Raw genomic sequence first — 23,588 nt, 5'->3', positions numbered from 1 at the left:
CACATATAACTCCCATCTGAAAACAGCTGCATTGGTTTGGTGGTTCATTTCCAGGCTCAATTCAAGGTGCTCAGGCCCCACACAACTGAAATACTGCCTCCTTTCCTACAGAAACTCTCAGGTGCAGTGGGGCCCTCTTGGTATCGGTAGTTCCACCACCCTCAGAGGTTCGTGGGGTGGTGGCCTGGGAAAGGGCCGTCTCTGTGGCAGCCCCTAAGATGTGGAACTCCCTCCCCACAGAGGGCAAGCTCATTATACAGTTTGCAGTGAAGCCGTACCTCTTTACCTTGGTCTTTGACACCTGTGATGTACATTTTCAATGTTGTTGTTGTTTTGTTTTTGTCTTTTTAAAAATATTCTGGTTAAAATAATAAAAGGGAGCATTCCTTGGATGCCTAGATCCAGGTCTTTGGTGAGAGAATCCCAGCAGAGATTTAAAATCACAAAATATGCAGCAAAGTCAAGCATGAAAATATAAACTGTTAGACCTTTAAAATACCCCCTACCAAGTTCCTTACAAAGTTAAAAATTGTTTACTTGCAAACTCTTCAAAAGTCAGATTCACATGTTTTTCCATACTGCAGCAAGAAAACACAGGCAGTAAGATTTATGTTCCAAAGTGGTGAGAGTTTCCAAATTATTTGTATTTGTATAGAAACACAAAGATGGCTTGCTTAAGCTATGTGGTCTAAGCTTAGAGCAGCCAGGTTAGACATCCTTACTGGTAGAGTTCACCTGGTGGAATGGGGGAACAAAGGGTTTGATAACACTTCCTCCCATTGTGATGGGGAGTGACCTAACAGATTGCTTACTCTATGGTCTTAACCCCTTCATGCACTAATTAGAGTTAAGGTTGTGGGTTATATGAGGCTGATTATACCACATTCAGGACCAAGTCTATTTGTAACTGTAAGTTTTACAACTGCATTTTCAATTGTTGCAACATGCCCTGGGACCTCAGAATGAAGAGTAGGCAATGAGCTAAAATTATAGACGTCATAGTAATAAGAACAAGAGACAAGTTTGGGGTGGACTGGCATTTGTGTATTGATTTTATAAATAGCCAGGAATCTGGTAAAGCAGTTCCAACTATGTATATAACATACAGTACTTTGGTATTTTAAGGAGAAAAAAGAGGACCCAAAAGAGTTAGACGAATTAAGATAACATTTGGTGGATCTAATTAATGGGGACATTTGTTTTGATTATATGTTATAGAAAACAATGAATGCTGTCAAGGAAAAGTTAGTCTTATAAATTACAGGAGATTGAATGTAATGTTAAATAGAAGATTATTAATCCTACTTGTAGAATTTATTGTGCTTTAAAGAAATGTATTCTGAATCCTGAAATATAGTTGATGGAGGGAGGCAGGTTAATTTATATTTATACTTTAATCAATATTACTTTTGTGTTTCATTTTCATATGGAATAATATTAATATTAATAATAATCCATGCTCATTATGCTAAGGAACTGGGTCCCCTCTTTGCTATAGTTGCATGTTATTCTACAATTTAGGTGGTGTTTTTCCTTATCTGAAGGGGAAATCCAGAGGGACTCAGAGGTTAATAAAGATACTATAGAGTTGTTGTTGCTGTTGCTGTTGCTGCTGCTGCTGCTGTTGTTGTGTTTGTCAGCTTGAAGTGTTATTTGAGACGGTCAGAGGTATGGAAATAATGACACGGTTAGTGGTTTAGAAAACCTGGAGCAACTGGGCACGTTTCCCCCTGGAGAAGAAAAGATGAAGAGGGAGCGGTGATTGCATGCTTCAAAAACACAAGGACCCAACAAAGAGAAGAAGGGGGAGGTTTGTTCTCTTCTGCTCTGTCTAGAGACAGCAGGGCTAGATCTTATGGAATGAAGCTAGAGGAGGGGAGAGCTCAGCTGAACATCAAGAGACACTTCCTGGTTTTCTGCATGTTGAAGCTCAACAGTTGTGGCTTCCATAGGGCCACCGATCAGCTGATTGCCAGTGCTTTAGACACTCTCTTTGGCCCCTCCCAGCCACCTTTGCATTTGCTAAAAGGTGTGGCTAGCCCAGAATGGTGTCACCGACCAAATGGGGAGTCTGAGTGGGCTTTATTGGGGCTGGAGGGTCGCCACCCTTGCCCTTGCCCTGGCACACACACTCACACACTCACACAAACACACAATTTTTAGAAAAGAAATGCACTTTTTGTGGATAGAACTGCAACGTGAAAATGCCCTGTAAAGTGTGGCATGGACAAATAATGAAATGGAAGGTGTAGAAATACCTTGCAAAAAAATCAGGAAGGAATGTGGGGTGAATGCTAATTGTCATGCACTGTCCACACAGCATCCCCAATAGGGATGCTTAATAAATGCCAGATATCCTCTGACCTCTGTGTGACCTGAAGGCAGCCCTGTTCAGGGAAGTTTTTAATATTTAATGCTGTATTGTTTTTAATACTTGATTGGGAGCCGCCCAGAGTGGCTGGGGAAACTCAGCCAGATGGGCAGGGTATAAATAAATTATTATTATTATTATTATTATTATTATTATTATTATTATTATTATGGAATGAATGAATGAATTTTATTATTTCGGTCACAGACCAGTTCCAGCCCCACATACGATATCAAGGAAGTCATAAAACACGATAGGGATACCTTTGAATTTGCAATTAGGTATAACAGGGACAATACAGATATAGCAACGGTTAAAAAATATATAAATTAAAACTTAGTCACTAACATAAAACCTAAAATTATCATTTAAAACCTTATTATGATAGCACAGCTTATTTCCTAAGTTTTCTGGCAATAGCACAGAATTTAGCTACCCTTAACGTAATCTCAAGATCCTTGTCCTCTACCAGGGATTTTTGACATTTAAGTTCGGAGCTTTGTGGAAGGAAATTGGGAGGAAGCTTCAATTAAATGCATCACCTGGAGGAGACCCCCATCAACCTGTGATTGGCAGGCACCAAGGAGAGTCCATGTAGTGGCCTGGAGCTGTTGAGCAGCTCTCTTCATGGACAGAGGGGCAATAGATAGGATCCAGGGCTGGAGTCTTCCTTCACCCCAAGGTCCTCCCCCACCTGCAGTCCATGTGGCATCTATCAATACAGCCTCTGCTCCTCTGTTTGGTGACAAGGAAGAAGACAATGAGTTCTCAATTCTGCTGGATTTCCCTGTGTGCAGCAAAGTGGAGACAATGTCCAGCTCATTCAAGCACCACAAGGCAGGGAACAAAACCATTGAAGCTGCAAAAACTTGCTGTAACAGACGCCCCATATCATCCCCATCTTGCCAAGCTTGTCCTGGCTATTGATTCTACCTGTGTTATGGTCCGTCTGTTAAATTGCATTGCTGTTTGGAATGAGACCTCCTTAGCAGATGACGTGTCTCATTTGTAGGTACAGGTGACTCTCAACTTAAGTTAAGTTCCAGTGACAGTGCTGAAAGTCAAAATGGGAGGTAGTCAAAACATGTTGGGTTCAATGGTAGTTGGGATTGCAAAAGTTTCCAACCCACCTGATGCCCACACCCATTCTGCCCATTTTGCAACGTAAGTTTCAAGTTGCCTGTTCTAGAACTCTTTCGTGGGGACCTGAAGTAGGCAATCAATGTTAAGGAGAGTCTGTGGGACCAGAAAAACCTGTTGGCACTCCTGGACAGACATATTGTAGGTTTAAATTCAATACACCAAACGGCAGGTCATGATTTATTTGCCATTTCATGGTTCTGGCAGGTTCTTTGAGGCAATGGGGTGTTGTTTGGGGTGCCCATGAAATCTGGGTTCTGGGTTAAAGGAATAAGGAAGCAGAGGTGGCATGCATTAGGCCATTGACATATTTTGATGAACCTGCTTAGCATATGGGTTGATTCCAGTCTCCTTTTTAGTTTTCCAAGACCAGAGTTGCCTTTACACCTGTGAGGAGAAAGAAGAGGGGAGGGGAGGCATACCTCTCAGAGATCAGTTGAAACTTTCTCTACCAAGCAGGCAGCAATCACATAATTTGAGATCTGGGTGGGACTTTTAGTCTAATGCCTTCCCATGGCAGAAATCTGTAGCATGATACCCTCATTCACAGCTGGTCAACCAGACTATGTGCAGACTCGCCCTCTCCTCCCCAAACATCCATCCTTAGGGAACTGGATCTATTGTGTCACTGCTTTTACCACCACAAATTGCTCCCTAGCATTCCGTCAAAATCACCCCCCCCCAATAACTTAACCCCATGAGATCCACTCTTGCCCTTTAGGATTGCAAGGAACATTTTTTGGCCTCAATTTTAATCATGGGAGGCAAAGGCAGATTTACGGATGCATGGAGATTATTCAATGCACTAATTATCCTTGTACCCCATCCCACACAATCTACCAGTCCAAACCAACCTGCTCCATGCTCCCATCAGAATTTGAGGTCCTTGTCATTCTCAGCCTTTGAAATGCCACTCATATCTTCTCCCTCAGCAGCTGATCTTCGGTAAGTACCAAAAGGACAACCCTTTAAGTAGGGAGATATACCACTTAATGCCTGTGAGTCACATATTTCAAGATGGTTTGACTGCTTCAGCTTCTTCTTCTAGATTCTAAGCTTCACTGTGTACAGAATCACATGCCCAGAAGGGACCCATGGGCATCATCTAGACTGACCCCCCACCCAACAGCTACTGCTGCTCCTCTTCATAATTTATTCTTCAGGTGAAACACAGACAGCTCTTTAGACAGCTCCTCAGAACACTTTAGTGTCCAGTGTTTGGAGTTTTGCTTAACCAGTTACACACCAGAATATTGTGCCTCTCAAGGAAGATTGGCAATTAAAATTAAGGAAATATGCAGAAATGGCAAAACTCATTAGAAGAATAAGAAATCAAGAAGAGAGACTTCTTAAAATAGAATGGGGTAAATTTATTGCCTGTTTGAAGACACATTCTAAACAAATTAAAATATTGGTGGTTAAGGGAGAATCTGTAACTATATATGAATTGGATATGCAGTAATAAAAAGATATGAAATAAATAAACTCAGAAAAGAGAGGAGAGAAATCGAGGAGAAGGTAAATTCTACAAAGGTTCTGCTTTTCTTGTCAAAATATTTGTAAAAACTGAAAATGAAAAATAAAATTATATTTGAAAAAAAAGTATTGTGCCTCTCAAGGAAGGTGGATGCTCCAACCAATGGTCTGAAAGGATGGTTTTTTTATTTCATACTTACTGGCTTCTTCTTTTTCAAAGTCACCGGCTCTGGGGTTACCTGAGTCCTTACACTGCAGATGACAGCCAGAACAAATAACAAGATCATCAGATGCTTCATGGTGGATGGAAATGGATCCTGCTTCAGATCAGCTGAAAGGAAGCTAAGAGGGAGAGGCGGGGGGAGTCTTAATATGATCATAGTGGTGATTTATATCCCACCCCACCCCCAAGGTGGCTTACAGATAAAAATGCAAAACACAAGTAAAATATGGAGAGCTAAGACATATGAAGGATTTTCATTAACAAGCAATTAAACTGCAATAGAATTAAAACAAAATCTGTTAAAATACAGATAATAAAATCAATAAAAACATCACAGCATTATAAAAGGGCTTGCAGAATGAACAAAAGGAGACTGTTTGGGATAGGGATGGGTGGAAGGCAGGAGGAATTCTCAGCACAGCACTAGTTGAGCCAGCAGAAGGATGGAAGGAAGGAAGGATTTCTTACCAAGCAAGTGCTGTTTCTTCTAGGGATGAAACACGACTGCTTTGGCAGAAGCTGGCAGACTTCTCAAACAAAGAAATCTACCTTTGGCTGGGTTCCCTAGTCAAGCAACTGCGAAAGATTGGTGCTCACTCGACCAGGAAGACATGTTAGGGAGCGTCCTATGACTTGCTGGTCTAAAGGCCTTCTAATTGTTGGTTCTACACCCCAAAGGCCAAACAACACATTCACATCACTTGTTGGCATCTGTTCAAGAGTAAAGCTAAGCCACTGGAGAATCACGGTGCCTGCTGTGGCTGCAGAAACCAGTAATGTTGTTGTTGTTTGATTAGATTTATATACCACCCTTTGTTGTAAGATCTCAGGCAGGATTAAAAACCAGTAAATAAGTAAATCAAAATAGCAAAACAATAAACTCACCTTCCCACAGATACATTTAAAAGGCTGTAGATTTTTAATCCACTGAAGGCCTGTTTGAAGAGGGAGCTTTTTGCCTAAAAATCTATAATGAAGGTGCCAGGCAAACCTTGGGGAGCCACTACAGAGTAGACCCATAAAAGCAATGGAAATAAATGGGAAAAAAAATCATACGTGCAAATCCTGACTAATCTCCCTCTTCAGATCTGGGTTGCCTCTTGTTATAGCATTCTCTACACAGAGATTGGGCATATCTGGCCTTTATTAACCATCCTTGGTGTGCATGTTGTGTTGATGTTACACGACAAGGAGCATTCATCCTGCATTCCTTCTGAATATTTTTTTTGCAGAGTGTTCCGGCATCTTTTTATTCTGCACTTCTTCAGGCTAAACATTGCAGGGTATTTTGACATTTCGTTTCAAGCTGCAAAACATGTGTTTCTTTTCCAAACATTATTGTGCCATGACAAAGATGAGGAACCTTCAGCCCCAAGGAGGCCCACCCCATTTCACCCATTCTGGGCAAACTTCCCATTCACCTGACATCTAAGGTCAGGTATGGACAGATGCAAAGGTGGCTGGGCGGGGGCAAAAGGGGTCTCTGGAGCACCAACTATCAGCTGATCCGTGTCCCTTTGGAAGCCCCAGGTGCTGAGCTTCAGCGTGAAGCAAAGGGCTTTTGAAAGGGGCAGGGGAAACTCCCCAATGCAGGACTTGGAAGCCCCCCAGACCAGCTTGTAACCTCCCAACATCATCTTCACAATTCCCCACCAATCTCCCACTTCTGATCGGGGTGCCTCATGGTGCATTTGAAATATCACAAATTGGTGGGGGAATATTAACCCCCAGCTTGTACCGTGGTACCTCCGGTTACAGACACTTCAGCTTACAGATGCTTCAAGTTACAGAGTCCGCTAACCCAGAAAGAACTTTGAACTTTGCTTCAGGATGAGAACAGAAATAGCACGGCGGCTGCAGGAAGCCCCATTAGCTAAAGTGGTACCTCAGGTTAAGAACAGTTTCAGGTTAAGAACGGACCTCCAGAACAAATTAAGTTCTTAACCTGAGGTACCACTGTACTTAAGGACATGGTTGCATGACTAACGTCTCTTGTCATTGGAGAACCAATGAGGTGATGGGAAATGTGAAGTGCTTTGGGGAAGTAACTCCCTGTGCCCTGTAACAGCTTGTCCCTGGCGGAACGAGTGTGTGAGTTTCAAACATCAATGAGCATCTTAATCTTGATTAAGATCAAGATAATGATAATCTGGGTATTTAAAACAACCAAAGGTGGGTTCTTCAGCTCAACACATCTCTTGACTTCTCTGAAAGCAAACTTCCTTCCATCCCTGGAGAAAGAGTGAAAGACCACTAGCTTGATAAGAATCCTATTTTCTCTTTCCCTCAGCAGTTACGGTAGATTCAACCCAGTGCTGTCCTGGCTGTTCCCCAGAAATACCTGGAAAAAAGAAACTGCAGATGGAAATGCTCTGAGGGATGAGGAAATGTGGGCAAATATCTCCTGAGTGGAGTGCTGGGTTTTATGGCACTTTTCAAATGCCTGATGTGTTTATTAGTGCCCTTTCTTTTATTCTGAAAATGATTTTATCATGCAACTTTATGTATAATTGTGTTTAAATTAGTGATTAACAGCATATTACTTAAACATCTTTCTATTTAAATATGTTATGTATGCTTCTTTTTAAAGTTACCTTTTATTGATGCTCTTTAATGAATAGTTTTAGATGGTCCCTTTTGCTTAGGAAGCACCAAGTCAGTTTCTGTCTGCATGCCTGTCTGAGAAATCACCAGAAGAGGGTCAGTATTTTCTTTAGAGAAGGGGGCCATCAACCAGATTGGAGGCAGGCAAATGTTGTCCCCATCTTCACAAGGGGAAAAGCAGAAGATGCAGGGAACTACCAACCTGCCAAATGAACGTAACTTTCGATCCCTTATTTACATCTACAGATCTACAGTATCCCCCTGCTGGCCCAGGGTGAGAACTTCAGTACATAACAGAGAGAGAACATATCCACATGGTGCTGACCCAAAACCTTGGTCATACACTATGTAAAAGTTCACTACCCCCTCATCTCCCCCCCCCCACTGTTCTCCCCAAAACTTATACTGTACACATTAAAGTCTCACAAAGAATATAAAGTCAGACCAAAGGATATATAGTTTTGCAGACTTTATGATCTGAAAACAGAACTGGTGTATGTACTAACACAAGAAAATGATTATATCATGTCTCACATATAACGTTAACCAGTCATTCTACCCAAATTATGCATAATACATAATTATACATAATTTGGGTAAAATGACTGATTAACGTTATATGTGCCTAAGATAAGGCCAACTGCTTCCCAGCTCTGCGTTATGGTTCCTGTTTTCAGCAGCAATTGGAGTTGGGATTGTCTCCAGCTTCAAGGGATCTCATCTTTGGCAACCCCTTAGTGTGTTTTGTTCTGCAGATAAGATGTCACTTTGACTCTTCCTAGAGTTTAGGTAGGTTGAGGAGCAATTCAGGCCAGGTCTTTTAAGGTTGGTTGGAGACATTTGCACTGCTACCTGATCCAGCACTAGCACTTTGAATGATTTGATCTCCTGGCGACCCTCAGCTCAGTCCCTCTGGCCTGAAGGCTCTTTGGGGGGCAATGGCACTGCTAGAGATAGAGAGCCACTGGAGGTCAGCTGGATTTTCTATGAAAGTATGGCTGTCTAGACAAAACAAGGGACGTGGCATTCTCAGAAAGATTAGCTTGCTGGAATTGTGTGGAATGGTGACATAGTTTCTAAAGGCAAATCTGCTACAGCAAATTTGCCTTCTACTCTTTACATGAACAAGAATGCACATGGACTACAACCTCCAATGAGTCAGGCCGCAGAGTGGAGGGCCTCCCTCAGTAGCCTACATAGAATCATAGAATCATAGAGTTGGAAGAGACCACAAGGGCCATCGAGTCCAACCCCCTGCCAAGCAGGAAACACCATCAGAGCACTCCTGACATATGGTTGTCAAGCCTCTGCTTAAAGACCTCCAAAGAAGGAGACTCCACCACACTCCTTGGCAGCAAATTCCACTGTCGAACAGCTCTTACTGTCAGGAAGTTCCCCCTAATGTTTAGGTGGAATCTTCTTTCTTGTAGTTTGGATCCATTGCTCCGTGTCCGCTTCTCTGGAGCAGCAGAAAACAACCTTTCTCCCTCCTCTATGTGACATCCTTTTATATATTTGAACATGGCTATCATATCACCCCTTAACCTCCTCTTCTCCAGGCTAAACATGCCCAGCTCCCTTAGCTGTTCCTCATAAGGCATCGTTTCCAGGCCTTTGACCATTTTGGTTGCCCTCCTCTGGACACGTTCCAGTTTGTCAGTGTCCTTGTTGAACTGTGGTGCCCAGAACTGGACACAGTACTCCAGGTGAGGTCTGACCAGTGCAGAATACAGTGGCACTATTACTTCCCTTGATCTAGATGCTATACTCCTATTGATGCAGCCCAGAATTGCATTGGCTTTTTTAGCTGCCGCGTCACACAGTTGGCTCATGTCAAGTTTGTGGTCAACCAAGACTCCTAGATCCTTTTCACATGTACTGCTCTCAAGCCAGGTGTCACCCATCTTGTATTTGTGCCTCTCATTTTTTTTGCCCAAGTGCAATACTTTACATTTCTCCCTGTTAAAATTCATCTTGTTTGTTTTGGCCCAGTTCTCTAATCTGTCAAGGTCGTTTTGAAGTGTAATCCTGTCCTCTGGGGTGTTAGCCACCCCTCCCACTTTGGTGTCATCTGCAAATTTGATCAGAGGGGAAAGAATCATGGGGCATATATCCAAACTGTCAATATACATTGAAATTCATGTTTAATAGCTCTTGTTCTCTTACAGGAACATACAGTGACCAATCTCAGTGCTGTAGGAGTGACACGAGTGCATGGTTAAAAACTAGGAAAGAAACCTACCATGCCAATTGGAGTCTGAATTCTTCTATCCCTGGCTTAGCAAATGCCGCAGATAAACAATTTCATATCAGTTCCTTATTTACTGAAGCCTTTAATTGGTCCCAACAGAGTAGTAATATCAGCTATTTACTCCAAAGAGAGTTATGGTTGCTTTGTGGCGAAAAAGCATACAAAGCCATTCCTCGAAACCTCACAGGCACATGTACCTTAGGTATCGTGGTTCCGTTGTTGTATAAGGTTGATAAGTTACCATCTTCTCTTAGACTACGAAATCGTCAGGAGGTTAATTCACCCATAAATCAATATATCGGTACCCAGATCTCTCGGGCCTTGCTGCCCTCAGTGGGTGCAGCAATGAACTATAGGGATCTCCATCAGCTAGCAAATTGGACTGAGGGATTATTCAATGATACCATAAAAGCTTTGAAGGAACTCAACCAGGAGGTGTCCGCAATGAGAGAAGTGGTTTTACAGAATCGTTATACTTTAGATGTGATTTTAGCCTCAAAAGGAGGAGTTTGTGCACTTGTTCATTCTCATTGTTGTATGTTTATTCCTGATAATAATGTCAGCATATCTGCGACAATCGACCATATGGAAACTATGGTAGCCCGCAATCCGTTTGCCCCCCTCCTTCCGTTGATCCATGGGCATGTTTATATTCTTGGCTTCCGGATGGAAGTTGGCTTCAACATTTATTAATTTTAGTGATCATTATAGTAGTTATTTGCATTATTTTGTGTTGCTGTATTCAATGTTGTCAGGGGTTCAGGGAGAGAGGCGCAGATGAGGGAGGAGACAGAGAGTGAGGGGGAAGGATTCCAGAGTGACGAGGAAGAGGATGACAATGACCCAAGATTGTCCATGAGTCCGTCCAGTGAATCGGAGGACTCCCAAAAGGGAGCCCCTCTGGTCAAGCCAAGGGAAGCTAGAGGGGGAAGGAGTCAGGAGCAGGGAAACGAAGGGGGAACCCCCAGTGGGAGTTGGAGAGCGAGACCGGCTGCTCCGCTGGAACGGAGTGAGGGGGGAGGAGTGACCAGTGTGTCAGAAGGAGCAGAACAGGAAGCAGAGAGGGGAAGGAGATCAGGGCAAAACGTCCTGCCGGAAGGGGAGGAAAGTAGTATCGAGGGCAGTGTAACTGTCGAAGGCAAGGTCAGGAGCAACGTACGCGCGCCAAGTTCAAAATGGGAGGCGCGCGGAAATGAAGAGAGTCCTGGGGAGGAGCCTGGTCCCAAAGCCCGAAGGAGGGGGGAGGAGGCGGCAGAGGACTCAGCCTCTGGAGAGTCCCGAAGGGAGAGAACACAGGGGGGCAGAAAGACCCTGCGGAAAAGGAAAGAGAGAAAGAGGTGGACCAGTACAAGCCTCTTAAACTGGTGTAGAGGGGGGACCGACTCAGAGGGTACTTCAGCGGTCTAAGCGTAACAGACGTAGGGTCACGGAGCTCGGATGTAAAGCTAATAATGTTCTTCAATTAAAGCTTTTGTACATAAGCTGGAGTGGACTTTGGTCTCTTGTGAGCTGGGACCACGGGTGACTCTGACAGTAAGTACCCTCTCTCAGAACGCAAAATTTTTTTTTGCAAAGCTCACGAACGGTAGCGGCCATGAGTGCGGAGGAGCAACTAGCAACGCTGCGCAACGCAGTTACAGAACTCACCGCTGCAGTCATTGCATCTCAGAAGAAGAGTGATGAAGCGGAGAAGCGCTGCCAGGACCTGCAAATAAGGTGGGAGCGTGCAAGCAAGGAAGGGTTCCCAGGGTCCAGATCAGAGGGAATTGGACTTGGAAGGCGGGGGGGCAGTCTAGTCACCCACTTCGATGGGAACCTAAAGCACTACCCAAGTTTCAGAGCAGACGTCTTGTATGCACTGCATTTGCTTCGTAATGACTTTAAAGATGAAGAGGAGAAAGTGGGGTTTATTGTGTCTCATTTGCATGGGGAGGCAAGAGCTTGGTTGCGCAATTTGTGGCGCGAAGACGGCCCTGCCCGCCGCGATTCTGATGAATTTATTAAAGCGATGGACGCTTGTTTCCAGTCAACCGTGGATCTTGATCTTGCACGCAGGGAAATGCACGGGTTGCGGCAAGGCAGAGCCACTGTGCGTCAGTATCATTCACGATTTTTCGCCTTACTGACTGTCTTAGGCTGGGAGAAGGACTGCAATCCAGTGAGAGATTTGTTCTGGGAGGGTCTCAGCGGCCCCATAAAAGATGAACTTGCCAGGGGAGACAGACCTCAGACCCTGGAGGACGTCGTGCAGAGGGCTCTTGCAATAGGGGTACGGCACGAAGAACGTCCTTGGCACAATGAGGAGGGACGCCAGGCGCGTGCACCGGCAAGGACGCCTCCTTTTCTCCCCAGAGACTTCAGCCAGGCACATCCCTCGCCTCTGGCGCGGCAGGGGGAGGAACCGATGGAAATTGGTGGTGCTAAGGCTCAAGCAACAGCCAGAGTCCCAGCATCCGGGGCAGTAAAGGCGAAGCCTCCTAGAGGGAACAGGAAATGTTACATCTGTGACAGTGCACAGCACATGGCGAAAGAGTGCCCCCAGAGGCCCCAGAAGCACACTGCAGCCTTAGCAACAGTGGCAGCAGAAGTGATGCAAGAAGAGCAGCCTCAGGGAAACGACAGTGCCTGGCTGGAAGCAGAGCTGCTGGGGCTCAGCCAGGCGAATCTGTAGAGCAGTCCCCAGTGCCTTTGCAACGTACAGACCCTTTACCACCCAAGCCAACGGTGCAGCTCACTGCAACACTCCAGTTGCCGAACGGAAACACCTTGGAAGTCCCCATCACGATCGATTCTGGGAGCAACGCGGACTTTGTGGGGGTGCATTTCGTCAAGCAGCATCGCATAGCGCTTCTGCCCGCGACAACGCCTCTAAACGTAGTCACGGTTGATGGCAGGAAATTGCTGGGAGGACAAGTTGTGCAACAGACGCCTCCCATGGAGATGCGAATTGGACATCATAGAGAAGTCATCAGCTTCAATGTCACCCGCCTGTCGGACACGCCTATAGTACTAGGCATGAGTTGGCTGGAGAGACACAGTCCTGCGATAGCGTGGTACCAACGGCAGATCACCTTTTGCTCATCGTACTGTGCTCAACATTGTATCCAGTCCAGCCAGGAGGAGGGGGCGGAGCAGCAGCTGCAACTTGGCATGGCGCAGGCAGTTCCTCGCAAGTACGAGAGTTTCCTGGAGGTTTTCTGCGAGAAGGAAGCTGACCAGCTGCCGCCCCACAGACCTTACGATTGCGCGATCGACCTGTTGCCGGGCGCGCAGCTGCCGACTGCGAAGCTGTATTCCATGTCTGAGGATGAGATGCAAGAACTCAGGGAGTTCATAGAGCATAATTTGAAGCGTGGATTCATCCGGGAGTCCAAAGCAGTGGGGGGCAGTCCTGTGTTTTTTGTAAAGAAGAAGGACACGCCCCAGAAAAGATTCATTGTGGATTACAGGGCCGTAAATTCCATGACCAAGCCCAAGGCCTTCCCCATGCCCAAGATTGATGACCTCCTAGCGACCGTGCGGAAGGGGAAAATCTTCACCAAGTTGGATCTGCGTGGAGCGTATAACCTCATCCGTATCCGGGAGGGCGATGAGTGGAAGACGGCCATGTTCACGCCTCTGGGCACGTATGAATACAGAGTTATGCCGTTTGGTCTCCAAAATGGATCTCACGTCTTCCAAGCCTTTATGCACCACGTGCTGGCGGGGCTCCTCTACAAGAAGTGTGTGTGTTTCCTCGACGACATCCTGATCTTTTCGGAATCGCAGGAGGCTCATGAAAGGGACGTGAAGGAGGTCCTGCAGAGATTGCGAGAACACAGGCTCTACGCCAAGTTGGAGAAATGCCAGTTTGATGTGACGGAGGTGGATTTCCTCGGCTACAAGCTGTCTGACAAGGGGCTGGCCATGGACAGCGTCAAGGTCCGCGCCGTGTTAGACTGGAAGAGCCCACGCAATCGGAAGGAGGTCCAGAGATTTGTCGGGTTCGCCAATTTCTACCGCAAATTCATCAGGGGTTTTGCAAAGGAGACGGCAGCAATCACGGACACCCTCAGTTCCAAGAAGAAGAAGTTCGCTTGGACGGAACAGGTAGAGCGCTCTTTTAGGAAGCTTAAAAGCCTCTTCGCTTCCGAGGAGCAGCTGATGCACGTGAATCCGGGCAGACCCATGCGAGTGGAGACCGACGCCTCAGACAGAGCGGTGGGAGCCGTACTCCTGCAAGAAGATTCCCAAGGAAATTGGAGACCCTGTGCCTTTTACTCCCGAAAGCTCAGCAAGGTGGAGCAAAACTACACCATATGGGACAGAGAGCTGTTGGCCATCCACGCTGCCTTCAAAGCGTGGCGACACTTCCTCATAGGTGCCAAGCACACAGTGCAGGTCCGCACAGATCACAAGAACTTAGAGTATTGGCGCACGGCGAAGCTCCAGAGCCAAAGACACATGCGCTGGGCGGAATTCTTCGCGGATTTCGACTTCAGGATAGAATACATCCCGGGAGATTCCAACGTTATAGCCGACGCGCTCTCCAGGAAACCGCAACATCTCGAGGAAGCAGCGCCAGTGGCAGCCAAGCACATTTTCGCACCGCAGGCGTGGACGTGCGCTACCATTGCAGTCGACCTGGACGCGGTGCGACGTGCGTTGCAAGTAGATCGATTTGCACAATCCAAGATGGAGGCGCTGCGCAGGGGTTCGCAGAGAGACGATGAGTTCCAATTACGCGACGGGCTGTTGACTCACAAAGGTGCCCTCTACGTACCGGGCGAAGAGCTCCGCGCGAGGGTTCTGCAGCAGTTGCACGACGCCCCCAGTGCGGGCCACTTCGGCAAGGAGAAGACAATAGAACTGGTGGCCAGGGACTTTTGGTGGCCCCAGATGCGGGGAGAGATAGCGGATTACGTCGCCAGGTGTGACACTTGTCAGAGGTCCAAGCCAGTACACCAGAAGCCAGCGGGGTTACTGGAACCGCTGGAGACGCCTGTGATGGCCTGGGATTCCGATTCAGAGGATGAACCAGAGGAATCCCAGCCTGCACAGGAGTCCCCGCCTCCAGGGCCGGCTGAACTGGGGCAAGGCCTAGATGCTGAAGAGCCTGCACCTGTGGCAGAGCACCAGGAGCTGGCCCCAGGTGAAACCCTTCAGGCCCCAGAGGGGCTTGAGGACTCAGTGGCTACAGGTGAGCCTCCTCCAGGGCCCAGTAACCCTTCGGCCTCTCCTGATCTGCAGAGGCTTAGGGCAGAGAGGCGAAGGGAACTGGTTGCTCCCAGGAGGAGTGCTCGCCTTAAGGCCAGAGGAGGCGGGGCTCCTGGGGGCCGGGACCGCCCCTGGCCTTAGAAGAGGATAAAAGCCCAGTCAGCCCGGTCCCAGGTTGCGGGAGCAACATCGTTGTTGGCTTTGGACCTTCCTGTGTTCTTGATCCCTGCTTGGCCTCCTGTTCCTGACCATCCGGTGTTCCTGTACCCTGCTCGGCCTCCTGTTCCAGCGTTCCTGTTCCCCGCCCGGCTCTCCGCCTCGGACCTCGCCCCTCTTCGTGTGGACTCAGACTACGCTCAAGGTACCTTTCCCCCGGGTCCAGCACAGTTTGCTCCCGCCACACCCGCACTCCCCCTTCGTTGGGGTGCGTTCGGGAAGAGCCAGAGGCCATGGCTGACCAGGTGGCTGCGCTGGTGGCTTTGGCCCAGAAGAACCAGGCCTTGACTCACACCGTGCAGCAGCTCAGCGACGCGGTTACGGCACTTCAGCAGCGCTTGGAAGCCCTACCGGCTCCTGGGGCCGACGCCCCGGCTCCTGGCAAGTACCCAGTGGCTTTGCCCGAGAAATTTGATGGAGCCCCGGCCAGCTTTCCCATGTTCCTCGCCCAAGCCAAGCTGTATATTCAGGGACGAGCCCGGAACTTCCCTGACGACCGCACCAAGGTGCACTTTTTGATTAGTTTGTTAAAGGACCAGGCGGCCAAGTGGGCGTTGCCGCTACTCAGGCAAGACTCCCCCTTGCTGGCAGACTATACGGGGTTTTGCAATCTTTTGGAGGCCGCGTTCGGCAACCCCCAGAAAGGGAGTCAAGCCAACCGGGCGATTCGGCAGTTGAAACAGGGCGAGTCCACGGTGGCCGCATATACCACGGAGTTTCGGCTGTTGGCACAGGACTTGACCTGGAACGACTCGGCATTGCGGGACCAGTATCTCGAAGGGCTTTCGGACGAGATACTGGACCAGCTGGCCACAATGGAACGCCCCACCACGCTAGACACTCTCATTCAACGGAGTCTACAGATAGACGACCGGCTGGAGGATCGTCGCCAGGCCCGGGGCCGACGACACCTCCAGTTCTCGGCACCAGTTTCTTCCGGCAGCCCCACGGTCACCACTGAGTTATCGGAGGAGCCTATGCAGCTCGGGGCAGTGCGGCCACGCCTTTCCCCCGCAGAGAAGGTGCGGCGTCGGGAGGGGAATCTATGTCTCTACTGTGGCGGAAGTGGACACTACGCTCGGTCCTGCCCTGAGAAACGCCAGCCGCAGGGAAACCGCCAACCCCCAGTAGCTGATGGCCCTAGCTACCGGGGGTCCCAAACAGCGCAGAATGGGCCCGCACCAATGGACTTGCAACATCTTATGGTTCCGGTACGTTTATACCCTCCAGGTGGGCCCTGGATTCTTACCCATGCTTTGGTGGATTCAGGAGCAACCCGTTCTTATATGGACGCTGCTTTTGCTGCCCATCATCAGGTGCCACTTCGGAACAAGCCAGAACCGGTCCAGGTGGAAGCAATTGACGGACGGCTTCTACGTTCAGGAGCCGTTACTCAGGAGACCCAGCCCCTGGTCCTGTGTCTCCAGCAGCACCGGGAGTTGCGAACTTTGGACATTGCCTCTATGCCCCGGTTCCCCCTCGTGCTCGGGATGGACTGGCTGGAAGCTCACAACGTTCAGATTGACTGGGTCAAACGGACTGTGCACTTCCCAGACCCATGTTCCCATGCTCAATCCGAGACGCTGGCGGCCGCGCCCACGGAGGAGGCAGCACCCACGCTCCCAGCCGTGTACCAGGACTACCAGGACGTGTTCGAGGAACGGGGGGCAGACCAGCTGCCGCCGCATCGGCCTTTTGACTGCGGCATAGACCTCCAGCCCGGAGCGCCCTTACCAGTGAGTCGCTTATATTCTCTAACAGAGCCAGAGCGCGAGGCTTTGCAGGACTTCTTGCGCAAGAACCTGGAGCGTGGGTTCATTAGGCCTTCCACCTCGCCTACCGCGGCACCAGTGCTCTTTGTTAAGAAGAAATGTGGGGAACTTCGCCCTTGCCATGATTACCGAGCCCTGAACAAAATTACCATCCAAGACCGGTACCCCTTGCCCCTTATCTCGGAGTTGCTGGAGCGGGTGCAAGGGGCACAGGTGTTCACCAAGCTGGACCTCCGGGGGGCCTACAACTTGATTCGGATCCGAGCCGGGGATGAGTGGAAGACAGCATTTGGGACCCGGTACGGGCAGTTCGAATACTTGGTTATGCCTTTCGGTTTGTGCAACGCGCCTGCTGTGTTCCAACGCTACATCAACCACGTGTTCCAGGACTTGTTAGACAAGTACGTGGTGGTGTACTTGGATGACATACTGGTTTACTCCCGTGACCCGGCTCGCCATGAGGGACATGTCCGGACCGTGCTGCAGCGCTTGCGTGAGCACCGTTTGTACGCAAAGCTCAGCAAGTGCGAGTTCCATCAGCGGACTGTGGACTTCCTTGGACACCGGCTCTCTCCAGATGGGGTGCAGATGGACCCTGGGAAGGTGGCAGCGGTTCGAGAATGGGCGGCACCCCGGAACCGCAAGGACCTACAGCGTTTCCTGGGGTTCGCCAACTACTACCGGACCTTCATCACAGATTATGCTCATCGCACCACCCCGTTGACCCGGCTACTGCGCCCAAAGACGCCGTTTTCCTGGGACAAGGAGGCAGAGGAGGCGTTTCAGGGGTTGAAGGCCTGTTTCCAGAGGGCGCCAATCTTACAACATCCTGACCCCTCTCGACCCTTTGTGGCGGAGACCGACGCCTCCAGTACGGCTCTCGGTGCCGTCTTGTCTCAACAGAATGGACCTGAAGCGCCACTCTTACCCTGTGCCTTCTATTCCCGCCAGCTCCTACCAGCGGAGCGTAACTATACTGTGTGGGAGCGGGAACTACTGGCCATCAAGGTGGCCTTTGAGGTCTGGCGCCACCATCTTGAGGGGGCACGACATCCGGTGGAGGTGAGAACCGACCACCGGAACCTGGAGTACCTCCAGACCACCCGCAAGCTGAACCAAAGACAGATCCGGTGGGCGTTGTTCTTTTCCCGGTTCCAGTTCCGGATCCGCTACATCCCTAGCTCTCAGAACCAGAAGGCGGATGCCCTGTCCCGGAAACCTGAAGACAACTCAGACACGGTACAGCAAGCAGAACCCACCACGATCCTACCTCCAGCTGCATTCCTGGCCACCCAGGAGGCGGAGCCACTGCAGGCTCGGGTGCGGAAACAGCAGCGGGTCGACGCTTGGGCCCAGGAACGACTCCAAGAGCTGGCTGAAGGGTCCAGCCCACAGTATCCGGGGCTGGTCCTGCATCAGGGCCTTCTGCTGCACCACGGTCGTCTGTACATCCCGCCAGGGCCACTGCGGCTGGAGGTTCTCCGGATGGCCCATGATGCCCCAGCAGCGGGGCACTTTGGACGGTATCGGACCACCCATCTGGTCAGTCGTGAGTTTTGGTGGCCCCGCCTGAAGGCTGACGTGGCTCGATACGTTGCTGGTTGTGATGTCTGCCGGCGCGCCAAGGGCCCTACCGGGCGACCCCCCGGCCTACTTCAGCCATTGCCAGTTCCACCGCGCCCTTGGCACACGGTTTCGTTGGATTTTGTAGTGGACTTACCCCCGTCTCGTGGTTGTACCTGCCTCCTAGTTTTCTCCGACCATTTCACCAAGATGGTGCACTGCGCCCCCTGCCCATCTGTACCCACAGCCAAGGAAACCGCTCAGCTGTACCTTCAGCATGTCTTCCGCCTGCATGGCCTACCTGAGCGCGTGGTGTCCGACCGGGGCGTTCAGTTCACATCCCGGTTCTGGCGAGCATTACACCAGACCCTCGGGACAGAGGTCTGCCTCTCGTCAGCCTACCACCCACAGACCGATGGCCAGACGGAACGGGCGAACGCGGTGCTGGAGCAGTACCTCCGGTGTTACTGCAGCTACCAGCAGGATGACTGGGTCGACCACCTGGCATTGGCGGAGTTCGCCTACAACAACGCGGTGAATGCGTCCACCCAGCAGACCCCGTTCCAGGCCAGTTACGGTTATCATCCACGGCTGTTTCCAGATGTGCTGCTGGCATCCGCGGTCCCGGCGGTGACGGAGTGGCTTCAAGAGCTCCAGTCCCAGCAACAGCTTTTGGTGGAGCAACTGCACCAGGCCAAGGAAGCGTACAAAGCCCAGGCCGACCGCCACCGCCAGGTGGGGCCGGAACTTCGCGTCGGTGACCTGGTTTGGCTCTCCACTCGCCACCTCCACCCTTCTCGACCTTCGCGGAAGTTGGACGCCCGATTCACCGGCCCGTTCCCTATCGTGGACCAAGTCTCTCCTGTGGCATTCCGTCTCCGGTTACCCGCAACCCTGAAGGTTCACCTGGTCTTCCACAGGTCCCTTCTGAGTCCAGTGGCCCCACCCGACGAGTTCCACCCGAACCGTCCCCGACCGCAGCCAGTGTTGGTTCAGGGAGAGCCTGAGTACGAGGTGGAACGCATCCTGGACTCCCGATACCGCAGGGGAAAGCTGCAGTATCTCATTGACTGGAAGGGGTACGGACCGGAGGACCGTTCCTGGGAACCAGCGGCCAACGTCCACGCACCTGCCTGCCTCCGAGAGTTCCATGCGACGTACCCCGGCAAGCCGGGTCCGGACCCTCGGTTGAGGGGGGGGGCCTGGGAGGGGGGATGGTGTGATGGCCTGGGATTCCGATTCAGAGGATGAACCAGAGGAATCCCAGCCTGCACAGGAGTCCCCGCCTCCAGGGCCGGCTGAACTGGGGCAAGGCCTAGATGCTGAAGAGCCTGCACCTGTGGCAGAGCACCAGGAGCTGGCCCCAGGTGAAACCCTTCAGGCCCCAGAGGGGCTTGAGGACTCAGTGGCTACAGGTGAGCCTCCTCCAGGGCCCAGTAACCCTTCGGCCTCTCCTGATCTGCAGAGGCTTAGGGCAGAGAGGCGAAGGGAACTGGTTGCTCCCAGGAGGAGTGCTCGCCTTAAGGCCAGAGGAGGCGGGGCTCCTGGGGGCCGGGACCGCCCCTGGCCTTAGAAGAGGATAAAAGCCCAGTCAGCCCGGTCCCAGGTTGCGGGAGCAACGTCGTTGTTGGCTTTGGACCTTCCTGTGTTCTTGATCCCTGCTTGGCCTCCTGTTCCTGACCATCCGGTGTTCCTGTACCCTGCTCGGCCTCCTGTTCCAGCGTTCCTGTTCCCCGCCCGGCTCTCCGCCTCGGACCTCGCCCCTCTTCGTGTGGACTCAGACTACGCTCAAGGTACCTTTCCCCCGGGTCCAGCACAACGCCACAGCAACCGTGGGAGAGGGTGGCGCTGGACTTCGTCACTGACCTGCCCAGCTCCAGAGGCAAGACGGCGGTGCTGGTGGTGGTGGACCTGTTCACCAAGATGGCGCACTTCATTCCTTGCGCGAAGGTGGCGACGGCGGAACAGACCGCCAAACTCTTCATCGATCACGTGTTCAAGGTGCATGGGCTGCCACAATCCATCCTGTCCGACAGGGGGCGCCAATTTGTTTCTACTTTTTGGCGGAAGCTTCTAGGTATCCTGCATGTCAAGATCAACCTAACGTCGGCAAGGCATCCGCAGACCAACGGCCAAGCAGAGAGAGTCAACGCGATCATGCAGCAGTACCTGAGATGTTACGCCAATCAGCGCCCGGCGGCGTGGGTGGACTACCTGCCGATGGCGGAGTTTGCCTACAACAACACGAAGCACGCGTCGACGGGGGTGACGCCGTTCTTCGCGAACAATGGTCGTCATCCCAGAACCTTCCCGGGGTTCGTAACACCGGGAGAGGGGGTGACGCAAGAAGCCGACCAGTTCGCAGCAGAACTGCAAGAGGTGCACGAGGAGCTGCGGAGACATTTGGAGCTAGCCAAACAAGCATATAAGGTGCAGGCAGACAAAAACAGGAGAGTGGGAGAGGACATCCAGGTGGGGGACTGGGTATGGTTAGCGGCCCAAGCGATGCCAGCCAGGTCGTTGGCTAAGAAGAAGCTGGGACACAGGCAGCTAGGGCCATACCAGGTGGAGGCTAGGATCAACCCTGTAGCTTTTCGACTGGCCCTCCCCGAAGGTTCCAGAGTGCACCCGGTCTTTCATAGGTCGGTGCTCACTCCCTACAAGACCCCGCACAGGTTTCAGGAGTCTGCAACAGTACCGCACGCACGCACTCAGTCACCCGAGATGGAGGGGGCGCCCAGGGCCGAACCGCTCAACGAGGTCACTGAGATCCTGGACTCGAGATGGGGGGTAGAGGGAGTAGAATACCTTCTAGCCAGAGAGGGTACCCCGGCCAGTGCCAATATTTGGGTGCCGGACTACGCTTTAGACGAACCTCTTCTGAAAGACGAGTTCCATGCACTTTTCCCGCATAGACCCATGCCAGCCGAGTATTTTGATGACTGGCTCTTTACGCCCACACTTTCAGACAGTACTTTCAGGGGCTTTTCTTCCGCCGAGGAGAGAACGCCAGACTCAAGCCCACCCAGGGGATTGTGTTCGGGGGTAGACACAGAACCCTCTTACTGGTGGGACGAGCAACCAGAGGACGACTGGCGCAAGAAATGGCTGACGGGGCCTTGGCAGGCAACACCAGACGAAGTAGCAATGGAAGAGGGAGCCGAGAACACCTTGGGTGAAGAACCCGCATTCGAACACACATACACCGAGCTGCTAGCAGAGGACATTGAAGCAAACGAACTGTATCCTGCATCTACCTCCGAGGAGCTGCGGCTCCCACGACCTGCCTCCGAGGGCCGGGAGGGGGGAAGGGGGGGCTTCGAGGGGGGGATGGATGTCAGGGGTTCAGGGAGAGAGGCGCAGATGAGGGAGGAGACAGAGAGTGAGGGGGAAGGATTCCAGAGTGACGAGGAAGAGGATGACAATGACCCAAGATTGTCCATGAGTCCGTCCAGTGAATCGGAGGACTCCCAAAAGGGAGCCCCTCTGGTCAAGCCAAGGGAAGCTAGAGGGGGAAGGAGTCAGGAGCAGGGAAACGAAGGGGGAACCCCCAGTGGGAGTTGGAGAGCGAGACCGGCTGCTCCGCTGGAACGGAGTGAGGGGGGAGGAGTGACCAGTGTGTCAGAAGGAGCAGAACAGGAAGCAGAGAGGGGAAGGAGATCAGGGCAAAACGTCCTGCCGGAAGGGGAGGAAAGTAGTATCGAGGGCAGTGTAACTGTCGAAGGCAAGGTCAGGAGCAACGTACGCGCGCCAAGTTCAAAATGGGAGGCGCGCGGAAATGAAGAGAGTCCTGGGGAGGAGCCTGGTCCCAAAGCCCGAAGGAGGGGGGAGGAGGCGGCAGAGGACTCAGCCTCTGGAGAGTCCCGAAGGGAGAGAACACAGGGGGGCAGAAAGACCCTGCGGAAAAGGAAAGAGAGAAAGAGGTGGACCAGTACAAGCCTCTTAAACTGGTGTAGAGGGGGGACCGACTCAGAGGGTACTTCAGCGGTCTAAGCTGAAGCACGGAGCTCGGATGTAAAGCTAATAATGTTCTTCAATTAAAGCTTTTGTACATAAGCTGGAGTGGACTTTGGTCTCTTGTGAGCTGGGACCACGGGTGACTCTGACAAATGTGTTCCTTCTTTAATCTCTATATGTACTGCATGGTTCTCCAGTCCGCGGCCCGCTTCTGGTTTCACAAGAGTCGCTTATCGCACTCGATATAATCATATTGGAACGGACATTTATGACTCTGATTAAAAAAATAAAGAAAGAGGGCATGTGGGAGTCATAAAGCCAAGGCAGAGGCTTGTAAAAACTGCAGGGACCCCTTGACATTCCTCTGGGCAATGATTACCTTATACGGAGAGGGGAGTGTCAAGCCTTGACCGGATGAGGTAACAGGAGACTTTGGAAAACGGCCATGCGGCTGGGAGAACAAAGGAGATAATAAAAAGTTGCCGGAGGAGAAAGGCTGAAAGGAGCTGCACTCCAGTATTATGAAAATACTCGCTGCCTCATTGTGTCTTCTTTCTATGCTATGCTAAACCACTTGACTGGCTGGCTCCAACAGTAATGATACATTGGGCAAAGGATGTGGGGCATAATATACAATTTGAGGCATGGCAAAAGTTATGGAAGGTTGATTTAAAGTTTACAGCTTGCTGTGCGTGAAAGGAAAATTATATGAAAGTGATGCATAGATGGTATTTAATTCCAGTCAAACTTGCAAAAATGTACCGAAAAATGTTGAATAAGTATTGGAAATGTAAAGATAATGAGGGTACATTTTTACCT

At 50.6% G+C, this 23,588-nt stretch overlaps 1 long non-coding RNA gene across 1 annotated transcript; it reads right to left on the bottom strand.

The window, feature by feature from the left end:
- Nucleotides 1-3,703: 3,703 nt before the first annotated feature.
- Nucleotides 3,704-5,978, bottom strand: LOC309347074. The gene is made up of 4 exons (XR_014158820.1): nucleotides 5,679-5,978; nucleotides 5,188-5,329; nucleotides 4,366-4,477; nucleotides 3,704-3,898 (listed from the first exon to the last, which is right to left on the bottom strand). It is a non-coding gene; the product is annotated as an uncharacterized lncRNA (long non-coding RNA).
- Nucleotides 5,979-23,588: the final 17,610 nt, after the last annotated feature.

Source organism: Podarcis erhardii (genome assembly GCF_964252035.2).
Source record: "Podarcis erhardii genome assembly, chromosome: 7".
NCBI classification, from domain to species: domain Eukaryota; kingdom Metazoa; phylum Chordata; class Lepidosauria; order Squamata; family Lacertidae; genus Podarcis; species Podarcis erhardii.
Note: the sequence above shows the minus strand (reverse complement) of the source record. Positions and strands in the feature narration are given on the sequence as shown.